At 36.9% G+C, this 23870-nt stretch overlaps 1 long non-coding RNA gene across 5 annotated transcripts in view; it reads left to right on the top strand.

The window, feature by feature from the left end:
- The first annotated feature begins 1363 nt into the window (after positions 1-1363).
- LOC128558450 (uncharacterized) overlaps positions 1364-23870 on the top strand; it is a 142153-nt gene continuing 119646 nt past the window's right edge. The window contains exons 1-3 of one of the 5 annotated variants that reach the window (XR_008371626.1): positions 9208-9725; positions 10999-11154; positions 17668-17959. This is a non-coding gene — a long non-coding RNA (uncharacterized LOC128558450). Of the gene's footprint in view, positions 1709-4863; positions 5088-9207; positions 9726-10998; positions 11155-14756; positions 14951-17667; positions 17960-23870 lie in introns of those variants that run through there. The other 4 variants (XR_008371625.1, XR_008371628.1, XR_008371624.1 and 1 more) reach the window with 4 other exon arrangements.

Here is a 23870-nt window from a genome sequence, read left to right as displayed (position 1 = left end):
CAGTTTTCTGTATTCAAAACCTCCGCTTTTTATCGCAACGTGTTTCATGAATACATAAAATTTTAAATGGCTATTCACTGGTCTATATGAAACCTATACAATATTTTTACACAAAAAGTTATAAAAACTTTCCGTGGTAGCTGAGGTAGCCTATAAACAACTTGTTATAAAGAAGCTTGCTTTTTTTCTTCTTGACATTCGTTTGTGTTTTTTTCAAATAATACCTGATGGAATATATATTGACAGATGCTTGGCTAAATTCGTTACATTTTTCGTGAGTACACAGCATGTCTACTTTAATTTCTAGTTCATGTATATCATTTAAGAGGAAATCAATTCGAGTCACAAAATAAAAAAACATATGTATGTAATGATACTTAAAACGAAAATATTTATCTTAGATATTATTTAAGTTAAATCGTATGCATTATTAAGATTTATTATACAACGTCCATCATTCACTGAACTATTTTATCCTTAGATATATGCTTCACATGTACAAACTCCTCATCAAATGTATTCAACTCAGCTAACTCGCTAAATATATAAATCATTACCATTCATGATTAATTTCAATTTTAATTGTTAAAAAAATCCTGTCTTTACTGACAGTATACATTTATAATGTGATTAGCTATACATCTATTAGTGCGTATCATTTAAAACTTAAAAAACTCGAAATTTGAATCTGTTGACAAACAACAGTCGCCAATATCATGATAATGAAAAAGGTCAAAAAGTGATTTATGTTTATATGCAAAACTGACTTTATCATAAAGGTGCACCCACTGATATTAGAGTATAACATAAAACGATCAGTGTTTCATCTCTGGTTTATATAAACTTTATGTGGTATTAAAATTAGACTGAGGAGTTCGACATAGAAACGGTATCAGTCTACATTTATAGAACAACCCTTGTACATGTCATAATGTGATATTGCAGAAATGTCTCCGGTAAATATGCTAGATATCTGTATAGATATACATACCAAAATGTGAAATTGTAGGAATGTCCCCGAATTAGAGGCTAGATTTTCGTATAAATATATACAACATAATGCGACATTTTAGGGATGTCCTCAGTTTAGAGGCTAGATTTCTATAGAAATATACATACCATAATATGACATTGTAGAAATGTACTCTGTTGATCAAATACCAGGCTTAATCTATCTCTAACTATTTAAATCGTTTTAAATTCATGTATTCATAGATTTTGTTTAATTTTGTTTATTAAGTTCGGGTATATAAAAAGTATTGTAATATGCCTTTTATATAAGAATTGTACTTCTTTGGTCTTATTAAAATATAACAAAACTAATGATTTATAAATCAAAGAGTTTTTGTTACTTCATTCAATGCAATTAAATTGCTTATTTATTATGTTTTGATTGTTATTTTATACGTTATCGTTCTGTATTGTGCTAAAATTAACCCCCTTTGTAACAATTTCTATATGGATTTTATAAACATTTCTATAGAATAGAAACATTGTTAACATGAATTCAATAACTTCAATGTTTTATTAAAATGTTGATCTTTAATAAATCTAGTGACAGCAATAAGAGCAATTCACAGAAACTATGAAAGTTGTAATATAGTGGCCAAACAATGGAAATTACACTTTAAGTGCGGATGGAATATCAGTTGGGAAGCGTGTTTAATGTCATGAGGGAATAAACAAAGAAAGCTCTGGGTTTTAAATGGTATGTTGGCATATTATATATAACCATTTCAGTAGTTTGAAATGAATCAAAGTACCTCTTTTCATATAAGTGAATATTTGTTTATATGCCGAGTGACTTTCAAAATTTTGTTCTCACTGTTAGAATGTTAAATCGGTATTTTATTTAACTGAATTGTTTTTGTTTTTTTTTTGGAAACAGTACAAATTGACCTTGACAAATCAAACTCCATCACGTTTTGACAGACCACAAATTCTAGCAGAATTTAAACCCGATCTGCTGACCAAACTCCATCAAAGAGGTCTCTGTCAGATCTTTTTCCTCATCAGGCAAAAATTTTAATCCAGTAGGTCTCCTCTCTCCATTTTGTATCAGATTCAACACTCTAAATATTAACATTATGGTTAACTCCACTGTGTTCAACTTCCAACATTTTCCGTTTCCAACAAACCACTTTAAACGAGGCATCAATCTCTACTAGGCGTGCATCTCTGACATGGCTCGTTTTCCACCTGACTCTGACTTCCACGATAACTGGACTTCCATCTGACGTCAATCTACACCATGATTTAATTTCCATCATACATGTAAGTCGATTTTATGAGACATAAATTTCTATTAGGCCTTGACCTCTAACATGCTATTACTTTCCTTGGACTCCAACATCAATGTCAAAATCCCCTCAGTTACAACCAGACTCCAACATAAACGTCCGCAGGTGTCAGCCTTTAACATGCCCTCAGTTACAACCAGATTCCAACATAAACGTCCACAGGTGTCAGCCTTTAACATGCCCTCAGTTACTGCGAGACTCCAACATAAACGTCCAGATGTGTCAGCTTTTAACATGCCCTCAGTTACTGCTAGACTCCAACATAAACGTTCACAGGTGTCAGCCTTTAACATGCCCTCGGTTACTGCTAGACTCCAACATAAACGTCCACAGGTGTCAGCCTTTAACATGCCCTCAGTTACTGCTAGACTCCAACATAAACGTCCACAGGTGTCAGCCTTTAACATGCCCTCAGTTACTGCTAGACTCCAACATAAACGTCCACAGGTGTCAGCCTTTAACATACCCTCAGTTACAACCAGACTCCAACATAAACGTCAATAGGTGTCAGCCTTTAACATGCCCTCAGTTACTGCTAGACTCCAACATAAACGTCCACAGGTGTCAGCCTTTAACATGCTCTCTGTTTCTGCGAGACTCCAACATAAACGTCCACAGGTGTCAGCCTTTAACATGCCCTCAGTTACTGCTAGACTCCAACATAAACGTCCACAGGTGTCAGCCTTTAACATGCCCTCAGTTACTGCTAGACTCCAACATAAACGTCCACAGGTGTCAGCCTTTAACATGCCCTCAGTTACTGCTAGACTCCAACATAAACGTCCACAGGTGTCAGCCTTTAACATCCCGTCAGTTACCACCAGACTCCAACATAAACGTCCACATGTGTCAGCCTTTAACATCCCCTCAGTTACAACCAGACTCCAACATAAACGTCCACAGGTATCAGCCTTTAACATACCCTCAGTTACTGCGAGACTCCAGCATAAACGTCCAGACGTGTCAGCCTTTAACATGCCCTCAGTTACTGCTAGACTCCAACATAAACGTCCACAGGTGTCAGCCTTTAACATGCCCTCAGTTACTGCTAGACTCCAACATAAACGTCCACAGGTGTCAGCCTTTAACATGCCCTCAGTTACAACCAGATTCCAACATAAACGTCCACAGGTGTCAGCCTTTAACATGCCCTCAGTTACTGGTAGACTCCAACATAAACGTCCACAGGTGTCAGCCTTTAACATGCCCTCAGTTACTGCTAGACTCCAAAATAACCGTCCACAGGTGTCAGCCTTTAACATGCCCTCATTTACTGCTAGACTCCAGCATAAACGTCCACATGTGTCAGCCTTTAACATGCCTTCAGTTACAGCTAGACTCCATCATTAACGTCCACATGTGTCAGCCTTTAACATGCCCTCGGTTACTGCTAGATTTCATCTTCAATCAGACATCATACGTTTGCCGTGCGTACTCATTTTCTATGGACGCGAGCTTCCGCCGACAAGCATCAACTATTAACATGCATAAATTTAAAACAGGTTTAAATCTTCATTAGGCGTCAATCTCCATTAGCCTTAACCTTCAAACCCCAATATCTCAACAATAAGAAATTGTTTTAAATCCTACAACCGAAATACAAGAAGGACTCATTTCAAACTAATTATATCAAACGGTATTTCACTTTTGTTTGGACATGGGTAAAGAGGTAACTTGTTTGTTTGTTTTGGGTTTAACGCCATTTTCAACAGTATTTCAGTTATGTAACGGCGGGCAGTTAACCTAACTAGTGTTCCTGGATTCTGTACCAGTACAAACCTGTTCTCCGCAAGTAACTGCCAACTTCCCCACATGAATCAGAGATGGGGACGAAACGAATGATATCAGACACAATGTTTATTAAATCGTCACGGAGAACATACGCCTCGCCCAGGGCTCGAAGTAACGACACCTCGATCCGTAGATTTGTGCTCTCCCAGCTAAGCTAAGAGGGCGGGCTGTAAAAAAGTGAACACTTAAGAAACGTAACATGTGTATTTAAAACAATATATTAAAGAGTAATTTATGTCGAACTAAACATAAAAAAGTCATGCTTTAGCATGATTGTGTTTCAGTTTTCTGGGGTTGGATGAGAACTTTCCGCTTTATTACAAGCCATTTGTCGTCTGTATGTTTGATTCACTACCGGTTGCATCTATTCATTTCAACGGCTAATCAATCAGTTTTTATTTCTCTCCATTTAATAAACATTCAATAGAATTTCCCCATTACTCAGTGGGCATAGAATGGCGTTCTATGACAATCGCTCTATTGAAACAATGCATCCTTTGAAACTAAACTCCGCATAGTTATTGTGTAGCATTGAATACACGGAACAATTAAAACTATGTAGCTTTCAATGCCATTTCGATAGTATTCACGTACTCCGAAAGGACACAAACAATCTGAAACAATGTGTCTTTGAATTTATTTTCGATTGAGACATTGTTATCCGAACCCCATACAATTGCCTGTCTATTATGTTGCATTATCCCAATAATTCTAAGGGAAACATCTGTACAAGGCGAGAAAGTCCCACTATATCAGCTCACAAGCGGGTGGACCCAGTTTGTTATCATTTAACCGCATGGACTTCTTATTTTATTATTATTTTGTGCGAACTGCAAAGTACGATTGGTTATATCTGAATGGACTACTATTATCAGTGTTGCCATCATATTATTATAGTGAATGAAATGTGTTGTATTTAAGTAAGTAAGATGTCTAATACGGTGGCATGTTTCTGTAAGCTTTTGTAGATGTGTTGAAGACAGAGGACATTTCAACGTAAGTGTTTCATGTTTTTATATACAGTATATAGTATATATTAAATCATTTAAATTTGACTATTGTCACAATTTAGTTATGACAACACTGAAAAAACAGCATGGTTAGTATTTAATAGTAAAATTAACACTAGATTGTTCATAACAAAAATGTTTACAGACAATTGACCGTTTTCTACTAAAGTGCCAATAATACACAATAAACGCAAAAAAAATATTGTCAAAAATAATATCACCCGCTAAGAAATATCTTTTATCACTATACATGCCATAATATGCAAAATGTGATTGCCATGTGAAATAAATGTATATTTAGTATAGTGTGTGGGTTCTCTTAAACGAATATCACTTCTTGCGGTGAATATCACTTTCTACTGACCTCCAGTTACCGACCAGTGAGATAAGCGGAATTAAAGAAAATAGCGAAGGTGTCTCGGTTAATAACATAAACAAGCCAGTGAGGCTTAGTCTATGACAGAAAACAGGATTGTCGGGTAAATGTGTCTCAGCATATGACAGCAACTAATGAGCGTATCCCGGTCTTTGAGGGAAACTAGCACATGTGTCTCGGTCTATGAGGGAAACTAGCACGTATAGCTTGGTATGTCGGGGAAATTTGCACGTGTGCCTCGGTCTATAGGGGAATTTAGCACGTGGGGGAAACTAGCACGTGTGTCGCGGTCTATGTGGGAAGCTAGCACGTGTGTCTCGGTCTATGAGGGAAGCTAGCATTGTGTCTCGGTCAGTGAATGAAACTAGCACGTGGGTTACAGTCTATGTGGGAAACTAGTACGTGTGTCTTGGTCTTTGAGGGAAAGTAGCACATGTGTCTCGGTCTATGAGGGAAACTAGCACGTATAGCTTGGTATGTCGGGGAAACTAGCACGTGTGCCTCGGTCTATAGGGGAGTTTAGCACGTGAGGGAAACTAGCACGTGTGTCGCGGTCTATGAGGGAAGCTAGCACGTGTGTCTCGGTCTATGAGGGAAGCTAGCATTGTGTCTCGGTCAGTGAGGGAAACTAGCACGTGGGTTACAGTCTATGTGGGAAACTAACACGTGTGTTAGGTCTATGGGGGAAACTAGCACGTGTGTCACGGTCTACGAGGGAAACTTGCACTTGTGTCACGGTCTGTGAGGGAAACTAGCACGTGTTTCACGGCCTATAAGGGAAATACGAAAATGACCTTTTACGAAACTAATAAGTGTGTCTCACACTGATTAAAGCAAACGTTAGAAACTTGCCAGTGTGTGGCATTAACTAGTCTATGTGTCCCGGTCTATGACACCAGTTAGGTCTTGGTCAAAGACAGAAACAAACGAATGCGTTCCGATTTGTCAAAAACAAGCAAACTTGCGAGAACTTTTTTCCCGGTCTATTACAGATGAAGCAAGTGTGTCCTTTTCTATGACTGAAACAAGCGAGAATGTGACCCGGTCTATGACAAAACTGCCAAGAGTGTCCCGGTCTATGAAAAAAAACTTTCTAGAATGTCCGCGTCTATGACAAAACTGGCAAGAGTGTACCTGTTTATGTCAAAACTTGCGAGAATGTCCGGATCTATGATAAAACTGGCAAGAGTGTCCCTGTCTATGAAAATATTTTCTAGAATGTCCGGGTCTATGACAAAACTGGCAAAAGTGTCCCTGTTGATGACAAAACTTGCGAGTATGTCCAGGTCTATGACAAAACTGGCGAGAGTGTCCCTGTCTATGTCAAAACTTGCGAGAATGTCAGGGTATATGACAAAATTGGCAAGAGTGTCCCTGTTTATGACAAACTGGCGAGTATGTCCAGGTCTATGACAAAACTGGCGAGAGTGTCCATGTCTATGACAAAACTTTCTAGAATATCAGAGTCTATGACAAAACTTACAAGAGTGTCCCTGTCTATGAAAAGAACTTTCTAGAGTGTCCAGGTCTATGACAAAACTGCATGGAGAGAGTGTCCCGGTCTATGAAAAAACTTTCTAGAATGTCGGGGTCTATGACAAAACGTGCAAGAGTGTCCCTGTTTATGACAAAACAGGCGAGTATGTCCAGGTCTATGACAAAACTGACGAGAGTGTCCATGTCTATGACAAGACTTTCTAGAATGTCCAGGTCTATGACAAAACTGGCAAGAGTGTCCCGGTCTATGAAAAAACTTTTTAGAATGTCCGGGTCTATAACAAAACTTGCAAGAGTGTCCCTGTTTATGACAAAACTGACGAGTATGTCCAGGTCTATGACAAAACTGGCGAGAGTGTCCATGTCTATGACAAAACTTTCTAGAATATCAGGGTCTATGACAAAACTGGCGAGAGTGTCCCTGTCTATGATAAAACTGGCGAGTATGTCCCGGTCTATGACAAAATTGGCAAGAGTGTCCCTGTCTATGACAAAACTGGCGAGTGTCTCCCGATCTTCGACAAAACTTGCTAGTGTGTACGTTGACATTTGAAATAATTCTAGTAAATGTCTTCAAATCTGTTTAAAATAAATCAATCATGATTCAGCCAAGTTCTACATTTTACTATTTTTTTTATCTGAACAACAACTACCTGAAGTAAGACTGAACTGTGTGTCGCGCGAGTCAGGTCCGTACCTCAGACGCGCGAGTCTGGACGGTACCTCAGTCGCTGGAGTCAGTCCCGTACCTCAGTCACGCTAGTCAGATCCGTGTACCTCAGTCACGTTAGTCAAGTCCGTACCTCAGACGCGTCAGTCAGGTCCGTTCCTCAGTCACGCGAGTCAAGTCCATACCACAAACGCGCGAGTCAGGCCCGTACCTCAGTCGAGCGAGTCAGGTCCGTACCTCAGTCGCGCTGGTCAGGTCTGTATCTCAGTCGCGCGAGTCGTGTCCATATCTAAGTCGCGCGAGTTGGGCCCATACCTCAGTCGCGCGACTCAGGCCCGTACCTCAGTCGCGCGAGTCAGGCCCGTACCTCATTCGCGCGAGTCGGGCCCATATCTTAGTCGCGCAAGTCGGGTCCATACCTCAGCCGCGCGAGTCGGGCCCATATCTCAGTCGCGCGAGTCGGGTCCATACCTCAGTCGCGCGAGTCGGGCCCATATCTCAGTAGCGCGAGTCGGGCCCGTACCTTAGTCGCGCGAGTCAGGTCCATACCTCAGTCGCGCGAGTGGGGCCCATATCTCAGTCGCGCGAGTCGGGTCCATACCTCAGACACGCGAGTCAGGCCCGTACCTCAGTCGAGCGAGTCAAGTCCGTACCTCAGTCGCGCTAGTCAGGTCCGTATCTCAGTCACGCGAGTCGGGTCCGTACCTCAGTCCCGCAAGTCAGGTCCGTACCTCAGTGGCGCGAGTCAGGCCCATATCTCAGTGGCGCGAGTCAGGCCCGTACCTCAGTGGCGCAAGTCGGGCCCATATCTCAGTCGCGCGAGTAGGGTCCATACCTCAGACGCGCGAGTCAGGCCCGTACCTCGGTCGAGCGAGTCAGGTCCGTACCTCAGTCGCACTAGTCAAGTCCGTATCTCAGTCGCTCGAGTCGGGTCCGTACCACAGTCACGCGATGCAAATGTTTAGTATGATAAGGTGTGGTGCTATGCTTAAAATGTCAAGGTCACAGGCAAGATCACAGGTAAGGTAGCATATTTTTTAAATATTATTTTCTGATATTGGTTAAGAGTAATCCAAAGTACTATCATTCATCTGAACTGTATTAAATTTTTAACTGCACTATATTCACTTTCGCTGCCTACTCAAATAAATACTTAATGCTCAATTTAATGTTAAACATTTACAAAATTTATGGCTAGATTCATGTCTTGCTACAAATAGAATCAGTTGTCATCTAACATCTTTTTCGACAATCTGAATGGATGAAAATAAAAGAAAAAGCTTTTCGCAACCGAGTCGGCAAAATAACTTTGAACAATAAAGGTAGTTTACTTACTTTTAGTCACACTGTAATTGAGAAAAATAAAATGCGGTCTCTATTCATCAAATATATAATAGATAATGTAGCAAAATGTAAAAGGTATACTAAAGTTTTTCACAGCGAATGGTTTTCAATATATCTATGCAAAGGAGATTTCAATACATTTATAGAAAATTGTTCAGTATCATTTAGAGTGCCTTCTAAATACGTTTCTATAGCATTTTTGTGAGTGTATAATAAAAGCCAAACGTTTTCAATGGAAACTTGTAAGGTGACTTGTTATTTAAACCACTGTGGCGTGTTTCGAGCTTTTTAAGTATTTCAAAAGTTGTGTTTTGTGTCTTTTTAGCATGGTTGGGCTTATATAGAATATTTCTGTATTGAAAATCGTGGATAATACTGTTTTATTGTTGAGCTATTGTAGCGGATTCTTTTCACATCTTTCTACCAATGAATCGATGCTACAAAGTTGGTCGTCAAACTTATTATCTGCTTTGAAGGCTGCGTGAAAACTTGTAAGATTTGTTTGGAAATTAATATTTATTTATGGTATACACACCTATATACGTTTTTTGCAATATTTCATATTTTATGAGGTAGTTTTATGTACGAATTACTATTTGTAATTTACACTCTCAGGATAACGCATTTGAGAGGTGTGTCGACATGTTATAACTATTTTATATTATGTTTAATTAAAGTGAATGTGTATACTTCTATCTATCTGGAGTTATAACAGTAAAGGCAGACGCTAGATACGAGTAAGTAAATTTTTACATCTTCATATTGATAAGAAACATTGAAAAATACATTAACGACTGCAGTTGTTCATATACAATTCTAATTTGAATTAAAGACAAACAAAACGAAATATTGAAAATGAAAAAGAAAACGAATACAAACGTTATCTGAAATGTGTATCTTTAACTTTAGTTCAATATGATATATTATGATAAAATGCAGTTGTTGTTTAATGTCCGCTCCAAGGACTAATACATATCTTTATAACTCTTTGGACCCTATTTCACTTTGAGGGTTTTCAGTCTATTTTGCTCAACGAAATATTTACGTTAGAACATTTTACACTGATTTGCATTCACTGAGCGGGTTGCCTATTTTAGCAAAAGTAAAAAGTTTGATAAAAAAAAAATACTTTGCATTAAGAATGATATGAATATAGAACAATTTTATTGTATAAATTTTATCAAAGATTTGCAACGACAATTATATAATCAGCAGAAATTCATCAGAAATGCATGTTTGTAAATTATTATTACCTCCCTTTTTCTATTTTGGTTAGAGTTCTGAAGCTACAAATAGTTTTAAGACTTGCCTTTCGATTGAAATTATTGGAAAATCATGATATCTGTTGTAATTTATGTAAAGCTTGAAATTATATTCAAATCAAAAGAATTGTTTGGCTTTTTAAAATCTTTCATATTAAAGGGATGGGGTGGTGAAATTACAAGAATTATAAATGAAAATAAATTCTACATTTCTAATAGGAATCTTACTCTATGTGAAATACTTATCTTTGTTCCTTAAATGAAGCTCTTATAGAATATATGAAATACGAAAAATGTCATAAGCTGTTGCTTAAAATGAGATAAGCCGTCTTTATAAAAAAGCAACTATTAGCTTAAATACAGGGTTTATGATTTATCGGTAGGACCACGTGATACGTTAAGTGACTTGAAAAAAAAATACGTGTAATAAGTCGTTATATTGCCGAAGTTGTAAATTTCTATTTCCGCCTCGACACTACTGGTAGAGACTTTCAAATCATTATTTTCCTCAATATTTCTAATCGTTCATTATTTTCTTTTAATAACATTTACACTGACTCTAGTTACAGCGACCAAAGTAAAAGGCCTTTGTATTTATTAAAATGGAATGTATTTATTTCCACTTCAATCTCTTTTACAAAAATTTTATCATTAAACTTGAATTATTATACAAATTTATTGTAGTGTGTAATAGACACAATTGCTTCAGCATCTCAGTGTTGTAACAAAGACTGGTGTCTTATTTCAGTATCAATAACACAGATCAGGTTTATGTATCTTGTCCCAATGAAATAGAGGGTAACAGAAGGAGACAAGCGTCTACTGAATATGAATAGAATAAATTTCAACGGGTGAGTGACCCAGTCCATGACATGTGACCTCGTTGCTATTGGACACCTTGCAGGTGCGTTCCAAAATAGCTGTTTTCGCATAAACTCACAATAGATTATTTGCTCGCTTTTAAGATAATTTACAAAACTTAAATCATGCAAAACAAGACATTTGCCGAGCAATCAAGGTCCCCACCGTGAATAAGTTTTTGTTTCCATTAGATGTAGCAAAAATACAACACCCTGTTTTTTCGTATTGCACTCCTATAGGAAACTCTTAAGCTTCACATTCTTTATAATTGCATCGTATTTATGTAACAAGTTTCACTTGTTGCAGTCGGTTGTTTTGCGTAACAACAAATTAAAAATTAATCAATCATCATGGTTTATTATCAACATTCTAAGTTTCATTGTAAAACCTTATACATTGTTCATGTCATCGCATGATCCAGATTTCCGCGGAATATGACGTAGTGCTGACCGAGTGTTATCTCTTGCTCACGGCTGAGGGTTTCTCCTTCTTGTAGCATGAGTCGAGCCAGTATTAGACTGCAACTGCAACAGATATTATCATTGATGATTAATTTATTTATATAAATACTACGTTATAGAAAGACAGTCATACAATCATCTTGTAAGTTCTAGATCATTGCTTCTTAAGGGCGTATGTGTACGGGTTGCATGGATTTGTAGAAGGGAATATACGAGGAATAACGCATGAGGATCTGACAGTGACCCGTCGGAGGTCACCTTCTCGCGACTTTTCCACTAACCAATCAACGCCTTGCTTTCAAATTTTTGAAAGTGAAGGTAGAAGTAAAAAAAAATCTATATTTAGCCTCATGAGCCTGGGATCCCAATTTTTAAAGCGTGATTAACACGTGTTTATTAATTCTTGTGACGACCGCATTGAAATCTTTCCCGTTCATTATTTCGTGCAAAACGTCCGCTTGTTTAGATATTACTTCTTTTATTTTAACTTTTTCCAAAACAGTTTTGTTATTACTCAAAGCCCAAGCGGGCAGTGCCATTTTGACGGTCGAGCCTACGTTAATTCTATAATAAGCGATTTCATTGGCTGAACCATATTTTCGATGCGAAAGCGGTGTGAAACTGGCCGAGATCGAGATTTTAAGCAGATTGTAAAATGATGTGTACAACCACTTTATTCATTTTATTTATTTATCGAATGATGTTACTCTAAGACAGCTGGAGAAAACGCCAACATGTTCGGCAGAGTTAAGGTGTCACATTATGCTATTTCAAGTTGTTACGAACATGATACAATTCCGTATTTTTCTGGTGACCTGATCCCCTATATCTTTCGATTACCACACTTTAACATGTCCAACATCAAAGTTCTAACGTTTTAGTTGAAATAGATGCCAAATTGCCTTTGAAATATGAAAGATAAAGCGCTGTGGAATTATAAATAGTTTTAAAGTTGCAGTTTTATACTACAAATTTTAAATAAGAAATCTAAAAGAGTGGGGGGGGGTGCGATTTGACGTCAGTCTCTGTAAACGTTTATTGTCGGATGTGATTCTTAGTCGATCAGTCTGGTTAGATAACCCTGATGGCTATATCAGACGTTTATCAGACGTTTGTTTGAAAAGGCAATTAAAGAATTTTGTTGCGGAATCTTTATTAAACCAACTGAAAAAGAAATACTGTGGCTGCTTACTGTAACGAAAAACAAAATGTTGAGACCACAAACATACTTTATAGTGTATGTTAAGTTTAAACCATTTACTAAAGTTGTAATCATTTTCGAAGTTAAAAATATAGAAGCCTATTGTTCTTGTTAATTTTTCTCTGTGATATAATTTCACAGTACGTGAAAAAACATTCATTTAATAGTAGTGACTAATTATATTGACATGTTCAATTCAAGTTACCTGGTAGGTTTCTGCGCCGATTATTTTGGGGATTTTGTACTCAGTGTTAGAATGTACAATTAGTTGTAAGTGTATGCTTTTCGGCAGCTTTGAAGGTGGTCAATCGGATTTTGGTCGCATGAAAGACTTGTCATTTTGCTGCATTCACCGAGCCCTGGACATGTACTGTTGCATTCACCGAGCCCTGGACATGTACTGGTGCATTCACCGAGCCCTGGACATGTACTGTTGCATTCACCGAGCCCTGGACATGTTTTATTTTATTATCTGAGCATTAGATAAGTATTATTTATACGGACTTGGTCACGAAAGGAGAAAATATATTTGTCAGGCAGCCGGTTAGCTCAATCAGTAGCGCACTCACCCTGTAAGCGAGGGGTCCCGGGTTTGACCCCGGACTGACTGCACATTTTTTTTACCCTGTGACATTTTAATTATTCACTGAGCACTAGAAATGTAATAGTGCATTCAATGAGCAGTAGACATGTATTTTGTATTCATTGAGCACTTAACTAACCCTGCCTTCACTGAGCACTAGGTATGTATTATTGCATTCACTGAGCAGTAGCACTTGACATGTATTACTACATTCAATGAGCACTAGACATGTATTACTACATTCAATGAGCACTTGACATGTATTACTACATTCAATGAGCACTAGACATATATTTTTGCACGCACTGAGCACTAGACATGTATTTTTGCACTCACTGAGCACTAGGCATGTCTTTTTGCATTCACTTAGCACTAGACATGTGTTTTTGCACTCACTGAGCACTAGACATGTGTTTTGCATTCACAGAAAACTAGACATGTATTTTTGCATTCACTGAGCACTAGACATGTATTTTTGCATTCACTGAAAACTATACATGTATTTTTGCATTCAATGAGCACTAGACATGTATTACTACATTCAATGAGCACTAGACATATATTTTTGCACGCACTGAGCACTACATGTATTTTTGCACTCACTGAGCACTAGACATGTCTTTTTGCATTCACTGAGCACTAGACATGTGTTTTTGCATTCACTTAGCACTAGACATGTATTTTTGCATTCACTGAAAACTATACATGTATTTTTGCATTCACTGAGCACTAGACATGTATTACTACATTCAATGAGCACTAGACATGTATTTTTGCACGCACTGAGCACTACATGTATTTTTGCACTCACTGAGCACTAGACATGTCTTTTTGCATTCACTGAGCACTAGACATGTGTTTTTGCATTCACTGTGCACTAGACGTGTATTTTTGCATTCATGTATTATTGCGTTCACTGAAAGCTAGAGATGTATTATTGTGTTCACTGAACACTAGACATATGTATTATTATATAAAGTTTGGGTAATCTAGTTTAAGTTTGTTTTCAAAATTTATGCTTAAACCGTTTGATAGGGTTCACCAAACCTTAGACAAAGGCCGGAAAAAGTGTTCATTTCAAACTAAAACATAAAGGTCATTCTTGAAATCTTCATTTAAAGTCCTCCTTTTTCTGTCTTCCGTATCTTCGTTCTCAATTTTTGCCAGCCTAAATTACAGCTTAACCCCGAAAATTTATGAAGATACACAATAAAGCCAAATGAAAGAAACTGTAACAAAAGAGAACTATCAGTTACAAAAGCACTCTGTATCTTTTCTTATCCGGTCTTTTGTGGGTTGGGAATATATAATTTCCAGCATTGTTCTCACTGTCATATAACACTGCTTCTCCTGTCTGTCGCTCATACTTTTCCTTACAAAACGAAAACGATAAGTGACCGTAAAAAGTGGATAAAAACCTAACGTCATTGTAAACACATAACTATACAATAGATTCATTTAAACCCACCAGTTACAAATCCACCTTACAACAGTACTCTGGCAGGTAACGATGAAGATGAAAAAGTGACAGTGGATTATAACACAAATAATACATGGAATATCTGTGTTAGTGTAGGTTGATTGTTGTTAAGAGGTAAGCAATTTTATGAATTGATAAACTGTATTAACAATGATCTTCTTTCATGATACTACATATTTAATACTACATTTTTATACTACATAAGTAAATCCTACATACAATTATGTTCAGGTAACTGTCTTAAGCCTTCGCATGTACAATAATGCATTTTTAGGCAACCGGTTTCATATAGTTTAAAACGGTTTACATTTTATTTTCGGTTGATTACATTAATTAATAAAATTTAAATAATAGGAACCTTAACACCTTAAATAATTTCGAATTGATTGTCATGAATTATTTTGATTGTAAATTTCAGTTGCAATGTTGACTCTGTCACTAGACCCATATGAAACTTTAATGATAACTTAGTTAGCGTTAAACAAAAAACAAATATAAACATTTTGAAAAAAAAATATTCGAAATTGTCATATGGCAAAGGTTAACACACTTTAAAATAACATGTTTGCCTCCAGAAGTAAAATTATTCAACTCCAAAATTCAAATAGTTCCTACAAATAGCTCTGTAGACCAGGAAAATGATGTATTTGCAAAGTAAAACAGAAATGAAAATCATGTTACTAAGTTGATGATGCAAACAGTATATGATCCTGTATGGTGGATCAAACAGTATATGGTCCTGTATGGTCGATCAAACAGTATGGTGGATCAAACAGTATATGGTCCTGTATGGTCGATCAAACAGTATATGGTCCTGTATGGTGGATCAAACAGTATATAGTCCTGTATGGTGGATCAAACAGTATATGGTCTTGTATAGCGTATCAAATAGTAAATGGTCGATCAAACAGTATATGGTCCTGTATGGTCGATCAAACAGTATATGGTCCTGTATGGTGGATCAAACAGTATATAGTCCTGTATGGTGGATCAAACAGTATATGGTCCTGTATAGCGTATCAAATAGTAAATGGTCGATCAAACAGTATATGGTCCTGTATGGTCGATCAAACAGTATATGGTCCTGTATGGTGGATCAAACAGTATATAGTCCTGTATGGTGGATCAAACAGTATATGGTCCTGTATAGCGTATCAAATAGTAAATGGTCGATCAAACAGTATATGGTCCTGCATGGCGAATCAGACAGTATATGGTCCTGTATGGTCGATCAAACAGTATATAGTCCTGTATGCTGGATCAAACAGTATATGGTCCTGTATAGCGTATCAAATAGTAAATGGTCGATCAAACAGTATATGGTCCTGCATGGCGAATCAGACAGTATATGGTCCTGTATGGTCGATCAAACAGTATATTGTCCGGTATGGAGGATCAAACAGTATATGGTCCTGCATGGCGAATCAGACAGTATATGGTCCTGTTTGGAGGATCAGACAGTATGTGGTCGATCAAACAATATATTGTCTTGTATTGGGGATCAAACAGTATATGGCCCTGTATGGGGGATCAAACAGTATATGGCCCTGTATGGGGGATCAAACAGTATATGGCCCTGTATGGGGGATCAAACAGTATATTGCCCTGTATGGGGGATCAAACAGTATATGGCCCTGTATGGGGGATCAAACAGTATATGGTCCTGTATGGGGGATGAAACAGTATGTGGTCCTGTATGGAGGATCAAACAGTATGTGGTCCTGTATGGAGGATCAAACAGTATATGGTCCTGTATGGGGGATCAAACAGTATTTGGCCCTGTAATGGGGGATCAAACAGTATATGGCCCTGTATGGGAGATCAAACAGTATATGGTCTTGTATGGGGGATCAAACAGTATGTTGTCCTGTATGGAGGATCAAACAGTATATGGCCCTGTATGGGGGATCAAGCAGTATATGGCCCTGTATGGGGGATCAAACAGTATATTGCCCTGTATGGGGGATCAAACAGTATATGGCCCTGTATGGGGGATCAAACAGTATATGGCCCTGTATGGAGGATCAAACAGTATATGGTCCTGTATGGGGGATCAAACAGTATATGGTCCTGTATGGAGGATCAAACAGTATATTGCTTTGTATGGGGGATCAAACAGTATATTGCCCTGTATGGGGGATCAAACAGTGTATGGCCCTGTATGGAGGATCAAACATTATATGGTCCTGTATGGGGGATCAAACAGTATATGGTCCTGTATGGAGGATCAAACAGTATATTGCCCTGTATGGGGGATCAAACAGTATATGGCCCTGTATGGGGGATCAAACAGTATATGGTCCTGTATGGGGGATCAAACAGTATATTGCCCTGTATGGGGGATCAAACAGTATATTGCCCTGTATGGGGATCAAACAGTATATGGCCCTGTATGGGGGATCAAACAGTATATGGTTCTGTATGGCGGATCAAACAGTAGGAGGATCAAATTTTATCATGGCCAGTGGAATGTGATTGTTATGAAACTGTATGTCCTTGTGTTCGAGTGACGCAATATGTAAACGAACAAGAGCCAGTTTCTGCAACCTGGTTGTTATGTTTTCCCCACTTAAATTGTATTTATTATAACTATGGTAAGGGAAAACGGCATCAGTTAAAGGTTATTTTGAATTTGATCTATCACTCTCGTTTTTATTTTCTTTTTGTTAACATTACTCGACTTTATGATTGAAAAAAGGACCGCTTTATGAACTTTACTGGCGTTTTACTTTGGCCAAAATTATGCTTGTCTCAGCACATGTTAAAGTTTTGACTAAGGTGTAGTTTTGCATATTTTTTTTAATTACGTTTCATTTCAACTGCTATTTCAGATGGAGATACACAAGTTTGTCAACTTGCAGAAGTCTCAGACCAATATGGCGGCTAGTTGATTGGATATATTCGAATAATATTTGGAATTATCTTCAAAAAGTCTCACAACCATTATGGCAGCTAACGGATTACATAATTCTAATTGATTGTGTTCGAATTCTTTGGAATATTACGATGCAGTGCATTTTTGTGATGGAACATATATTATGTGTTGTGTCTATTCGCTTGGATTTAAGAAAATGGATTTAGCAATAATAAGTATCTCACCCAGCAGCTACACATCAAACAGTTGTAAGTAACTTGTTTTTGGATGTCTTAAAATTATGGGAGGTTTTAAGTCACTTTATTAATATTCTTTAGATTATGGACCGATACTTGCTAATTAACAACTAAGTAACGGGAAAAGTTTAATACACTGTGTTTTTGAGACTTGAAACATCTATTATATAAACCGTCGTGAAACTATTGACTTTTGGTAAAGCAGTCTTTGTTTGCCCTTAACAATGGTACTATCGCCATTAGGCTATAGTGTAACTGTCTTCTTCCAGTAAATAATAACATCCTATCTTCCTTGATTATGGGAATGTGTCCCAATACCTGGCCCAATACCTGCCTTACTTGGCTGTCATGGTAAATTAGGTAATACGTAGTAGGGGTCGACATGGATGAGTGAAGGGGTCATTTCATACTTTAACTTGTTTATTGTTTTACAGTGTATTAGTGAATAGGTAAGACAGTGAATGGCTTGTTTGAATAAATTGCTTTTGTTCTTGGAGCAAGTTTCAACTAACGTTAGTCGAAAACAGTACGCGAAAACAGATGTGAACCACCAAAATAAAAAAAAATAACATGAAGGTATCTGAAACGCGGTTTAAGCAATGTTTATCTTAGGTCTATTTTAAAGTACAGTCTCTGCACACATCCAGTGGAAGTGCTGCTCAGATACAGTGTACAACGTCTTTAATGACGTCATTATTGGTCGAAGGCTTACGAAGAAATCTGATCCAATGCCAATGTAATAATAATTCTGAAAATCAAGTTTTTCTCGTCTATCACATAAAAATAAATACAATATTTGCCAAGCCTAGGCAAAAATACGTATTTTCATTTGTTAGATTTAGTCCATATCCCATTTCGTTATTTATTATTCACCCACTCTTTTAAATTATATTTAGTCACAAAACCAAATGTGTTTATTAAAATATTTCTGTTACTATATTTAGCATTCTTTTATTTCTCTTTTCTTCTAAATTCCATTCATCAATTTCGAATCGATAGGCGATATTATTATCAAAAATTGTAAACATTGAAAAGATATATTCATTCTTCTCTGTCTGATCCGTATTATTGGCGATATCTTTTTCTTCAGATTGAATACATTTTGATACAAAACCCTCAATAAGCACTGTAAATGCCTTTTCATACACTTCTCTAAAACCACCTTTCACAATTGAACTACCCTTTGAATTTAGTTTGAAGGGGCTTTTATATGGTCTAAAGAGTTGGCATTTGTTTCTATTAGAACTACATGTCAAACAGAAGTGAATGGTTTTTTTGCCTTAAAGGCCTATGGCTATAGAACACTTTCTGAAAGAAACAGAAAAGTACGAATGCGTTGCCGATAATGATTTCCATTGGAGAAATTTTGTAGTTTTGTCAGGGAAAGTGAGAAGATAAAAAGAGAGGAAAATAAATAGAATGAATAGAGTGAAAGAACAGCTATAGAAGGTTTTCAATGTCCAGCTCAATACCGCTTTCAGTCGCAGATGAAAGACATAAAGTTGTGACCATATGTCTTTTACGGAATTAATGTTTCTAGCAATAATATTAGGGTGATCTTAATCTAACGATAGATTGTGTTTTAGAGAAATCGGTAATAAAACTGCCAAAAAAAGTTAAAAGCCTTGGAATTAAGCTTTTGGATTTATGTATTTCCAATATGTTATGTAAGTATACATAATGATTTAAAAAGCCTTTCTTTCTCTTTCTAAGAAATAGGTGTCCGTAAACGCTTGAACATGGTGTTAACTGTCTAATATCTATAATTTTCTGTTGTGTTTGGAGTAAAAACGACGCAACGTAAATCATATGTTAATATTTTCAGCCCTTGGTGTGGAGGAAGGCCCCAGGTGTCCCGCCCAATATATTTTCAGGCATAAGCGGATATTCGGGTAGAACCACTGACCTTTCGCAGACACGTGAAGAATTCTACACCCAAAGTGAGGTTTCGAACCCACAACAGTGAGAAGCAAGTGCATAGGGGTCATTGATCTTAACCACTCCGCACCGTAGGTCCATATCTATAACGGAAGAACAATATAAACATTGTTTTATTTAGATGAAGCAATGAAACAGTTAAAAATTTTCGTATGCTATAGTTCCTTTAATATTGTATTCTAATGTTAATCTGATGTCGCGAAATCTCCCTTATCAAACTTTACGTTAACTCTTTTTGTTTTCTTTTATTAAAACATAATAATTTTCTTGGTTCTGAAGGCATGCGATGCTTACTTGTTTTCTTTGGATTCCTGTTTGAATATTTACGCTCCCCGACCCTATATGTACTAGCAGTCAGAATTATATCATTATCATGCCCGCCACTGTAGCCTTATATTGTCGACAGTTTCGTAAATTGTTTTGATATCATAATCATATTGCATCTTATATTGTCGGAAGTACCGTAAATTGTTTGAAACCATTATCGTGTCCGCCTCTGTAGCCTTATGTTGTCGGAAGTTCCTAAATTGTTTGAAACCATTATCATGTCCACTTCTGTAGCCTTATATTGTCGAAAGTACCGTAAATTGTTTGAAATCATTATCATGTCCACCTCTGTAGCCTTATATTGTCGGAAGTACCTAAATTGTTTGAAACCATTATCATGTCCACTTCTGTAGCCTTATATTGTCGGAAGTACCGTAAATTGTTTGAAACCATTATCGTGTCCACTTCTGTAGCCTTATATTGTCGGAAGTTCCTAAATTGTTTGAAACCATTATCGTGTCCACCTCTGTAGCCTAATATTGTCGGAAGTTCCTAAATTGTTTGAAACCATTATCGTGTCCACCTCTGTAGCCTTATATTGTCGGAAGTTCCTAAATTGTTTGAAACCATTATCGTGTCCACTTCTGTAGCCTTATATTGTCGGAAGTTCCTAAATTGTTTGAAACCATTATCGTGTCCACTTCTGTAGCCTTATATTGTCGGAAGTTCCTAAATTGTTTGAAACCATTATCGTGTCCGCCTCTGTAGCCTTATATTGTCGGAAGTACCGTAAATTGTTTGAAACCATTATCATATCCACTTCTGTAGCCTTATATTGTCGGAAGTACCGTAAATTGTTTGAAACCATTATCATATCCACTTCTGTAGCCTTATATTGTCAGAAGTACCGTAAATTGATGGAAACCATTATTGTGTCCACCTCTGTAGCCTTATATTGTCGGAAGTTCCTAAATTGTTTGAAACCATTATGTGTTCCACCTCTTAGCCTTATATTGTCGAATGTTCCGTAAATTGTTTGAAGCGATTATCGTGTTCACCTCTTTAGCCTTATATTGTCAGATGTTCCGTAAATTGTTTGAAGCGATTATCGTGTCCACCTCGGTAGCCTTAAATTGTCAGAAGTTCCGTAAATTGTTTGAAACCGTTATCGTGTCCACCTCTGAAGCCTTATATTGTCAGCAGTACCGTAAATTGTTTGAAACCATTATTGTGTCCACCTCTGTAGCCCTATATTGTCGGAAGTTCCTAAATTTTTTGAAACCATTATTGTGTCCACCTCTGTAGCCCTATATTGTCGGAAGTTCCTAAATTGTTTGAAACCATTATTGTGTCCACCTCTGTAGCCCTATATTGTCGGAAGTTCCTAAATTGTTTGAAACCATTATTGTGTCCACCTCTGTAGCCCTATATTGTCGGAAGTTCCTAAATTGTTTGAAACCATTATTGTGTCCACCTCTGTAGCCCTATATTGTCGGAAGTTCCTAAATTGTTTGAAACCATTATCATGCCCGTCAGGTATCCCTTGTAATGTCTAGAGTTCCATTAAGCGTTTTGATATCATTATCATATGTATCGTTGTTATTTGTATAAACATATCTCATATATCAAACATATCTAATTTACATCATAAATACAGTTACACAATACAAACAATAGGAAATGCAAAAGTGTTAAGTAACAAGGTCTCAAAATTTATTTAATATCCTCCCCTTAACAATATTTACTTACCAGGGATAAGTCTACAAAAGACTGAAATTTGCCATACAGTTATGCGAAAGCTTTTATTGCCCTCAGTTCCGTTTTAATATCTTTATCATGTCTACCATTATAGCTTATGCGGTCCTCAATTCCGTAAATTGTTCTTTTTGTTATGGGCCTACTTTGCAAATGCGTGGCTCTGAGGCTGTGTTTGTGGTGCTCTGTGACCCTTACCTATTATATTTTGATATAATGATCATATTCTCCATTGTACATTATATTGCACTCAGTTTCTTAAATTGTTTTGATACCTTTGCCATATTCTCCATGGTAGCTTATATTTAATAATATTGTCCGCAGTTCCATAAAGTGTTTAAATATCATTATCATGTCCACCATTATACCGTTATTTTGTCGGCATTTCCGAAATTGTTTGATTATCATGTTGCCAGTTGTAAAGGTATTCTCAATAATATCTGTTACAGTGGATGCTATTTTTGACTTGATGAAGAGATCCACTTTTATTCTTAGACAGAGAAGTTTTTATGCACGCTACATTTTACTTTTGTTGATTATACAAGTGACAATCAAGTAGTAATTTGTAAAATTTCGGTAAGTTTTTTAACATTTGCAGGAAGTTTGTAATAATCATTTGCAGTAAGTTTGTAACATTTCAATAAGTGTGTAACATTTGCAGTAAGTCTGTAACATTTGCATTTCGCAGAGATACATGTATGACAGAAGTATTATCTATATTTACATATGTCACACAAAGGCTTTCTGCAATGTTTCTTTATAAACGCAACTGATGAAAAAAAAATGTTAGTATATTTTATGTGCTTGAACCACTAAATTTATTACGTTCTGACTGATTGGATAAGTTATAAATAAATTCATACACTGCTCCGCAGTATTATGTACGAAAATATCATAGCTTTTATACAGATATTGTCAATAGATACATTTTGAATAAACCTGAAAAGAACGAAAATGGAAAAATCGAAAATACGGGAATAAAAGTCCTCTGTCAAAGAACAAAACGGGCAGTGACGTGTAACGATTTGGAGCATTGTATAGAGAGTTATCAGAAGGTTTGGAATGTATCATTCCGTTAAAAGATGTCTAACAATAGAGGTCATGGCTCATTAAGGACCGAGGATCGATTTTATAACAAATTTACGCACCTTAATCAATATTTTATTGAAAATGCACTGCTTTGAATTAGTTTTCATGAAAAGGCCTGTTATGTGAAGAAGCGAGATATGATCATAAACTATATCGACGCCTGTAATTATTGAAAATTAAGCATCTACTTTGTTACAATTGATATAATTTGTTACAGGTATAAATCACGTTCTTTTTTTTTTATGTTATCGGCAAAGAAATAAACTATTGCATCGAATAAAAAATGGAACAAATGTCTTGTCCCAGAAATGTTAATTTAGTCCCATCAATATACTGCTTGAGATTTAGACTTCGGTCTACCTACCCAAAGGTTGCGCGATAGTGTCCACCGCAGCAGTTAATTACTTGTCACGGCAACCCTGCCCATTGGCTGTACTGTGTGCGGAAGTTGCCCGCTGCATGTAAAAACATTAGAATAACTCATCACTCCTGCAAAATCCCGTTAGACAGAAATTGCAAGAGTCATACCATGTTAACATCTCGTAGTGAACTCGTCACAGGTTGCTCACTCACTTCAAAGTCGCCTTCCCGGTTAGTTTAATAGTCAGGTTTGTAAGATTCGAGTTATGAAAAGCAGCGGTCTTTCAGTACTAAGGGAGACTACTAGAAATGTGTATGTGGAATTTTGTATTTGTGTTACGAGCTCTTGTTTCATTATTGATTCCAAGGGAGGACAGTAGCGCCAGCTGTACGGTTACACTTGTTGTAAGAGTTACAGTTCGCTCCTTTACTCGTAAGGAGATAAAGAATAATAGAAGAAGAATAAATAGTGATACTAATAACGATAATGATAGTAATCACTGGCAAAAATAAT

This window comes from Mercenaria mercenaria, chromosome 7 (assembly GCF_021730395.1).
Source record: "Mercenaria mercenaria strain notata chromosome 7, MADL_Memer_1, whole genome shotgun sequence".
NCBI lineage: Eukaryota > Metazoa > Mollusca > Bivalvia > Venerida > Veneridae > Mercenaria > Mercenaria mercenaria.
The sequence above is the reverse complement of the archived record's forward strand: the minus strand, read 5'-3'. Positions and strand labels throughout refer to the sequence as shown.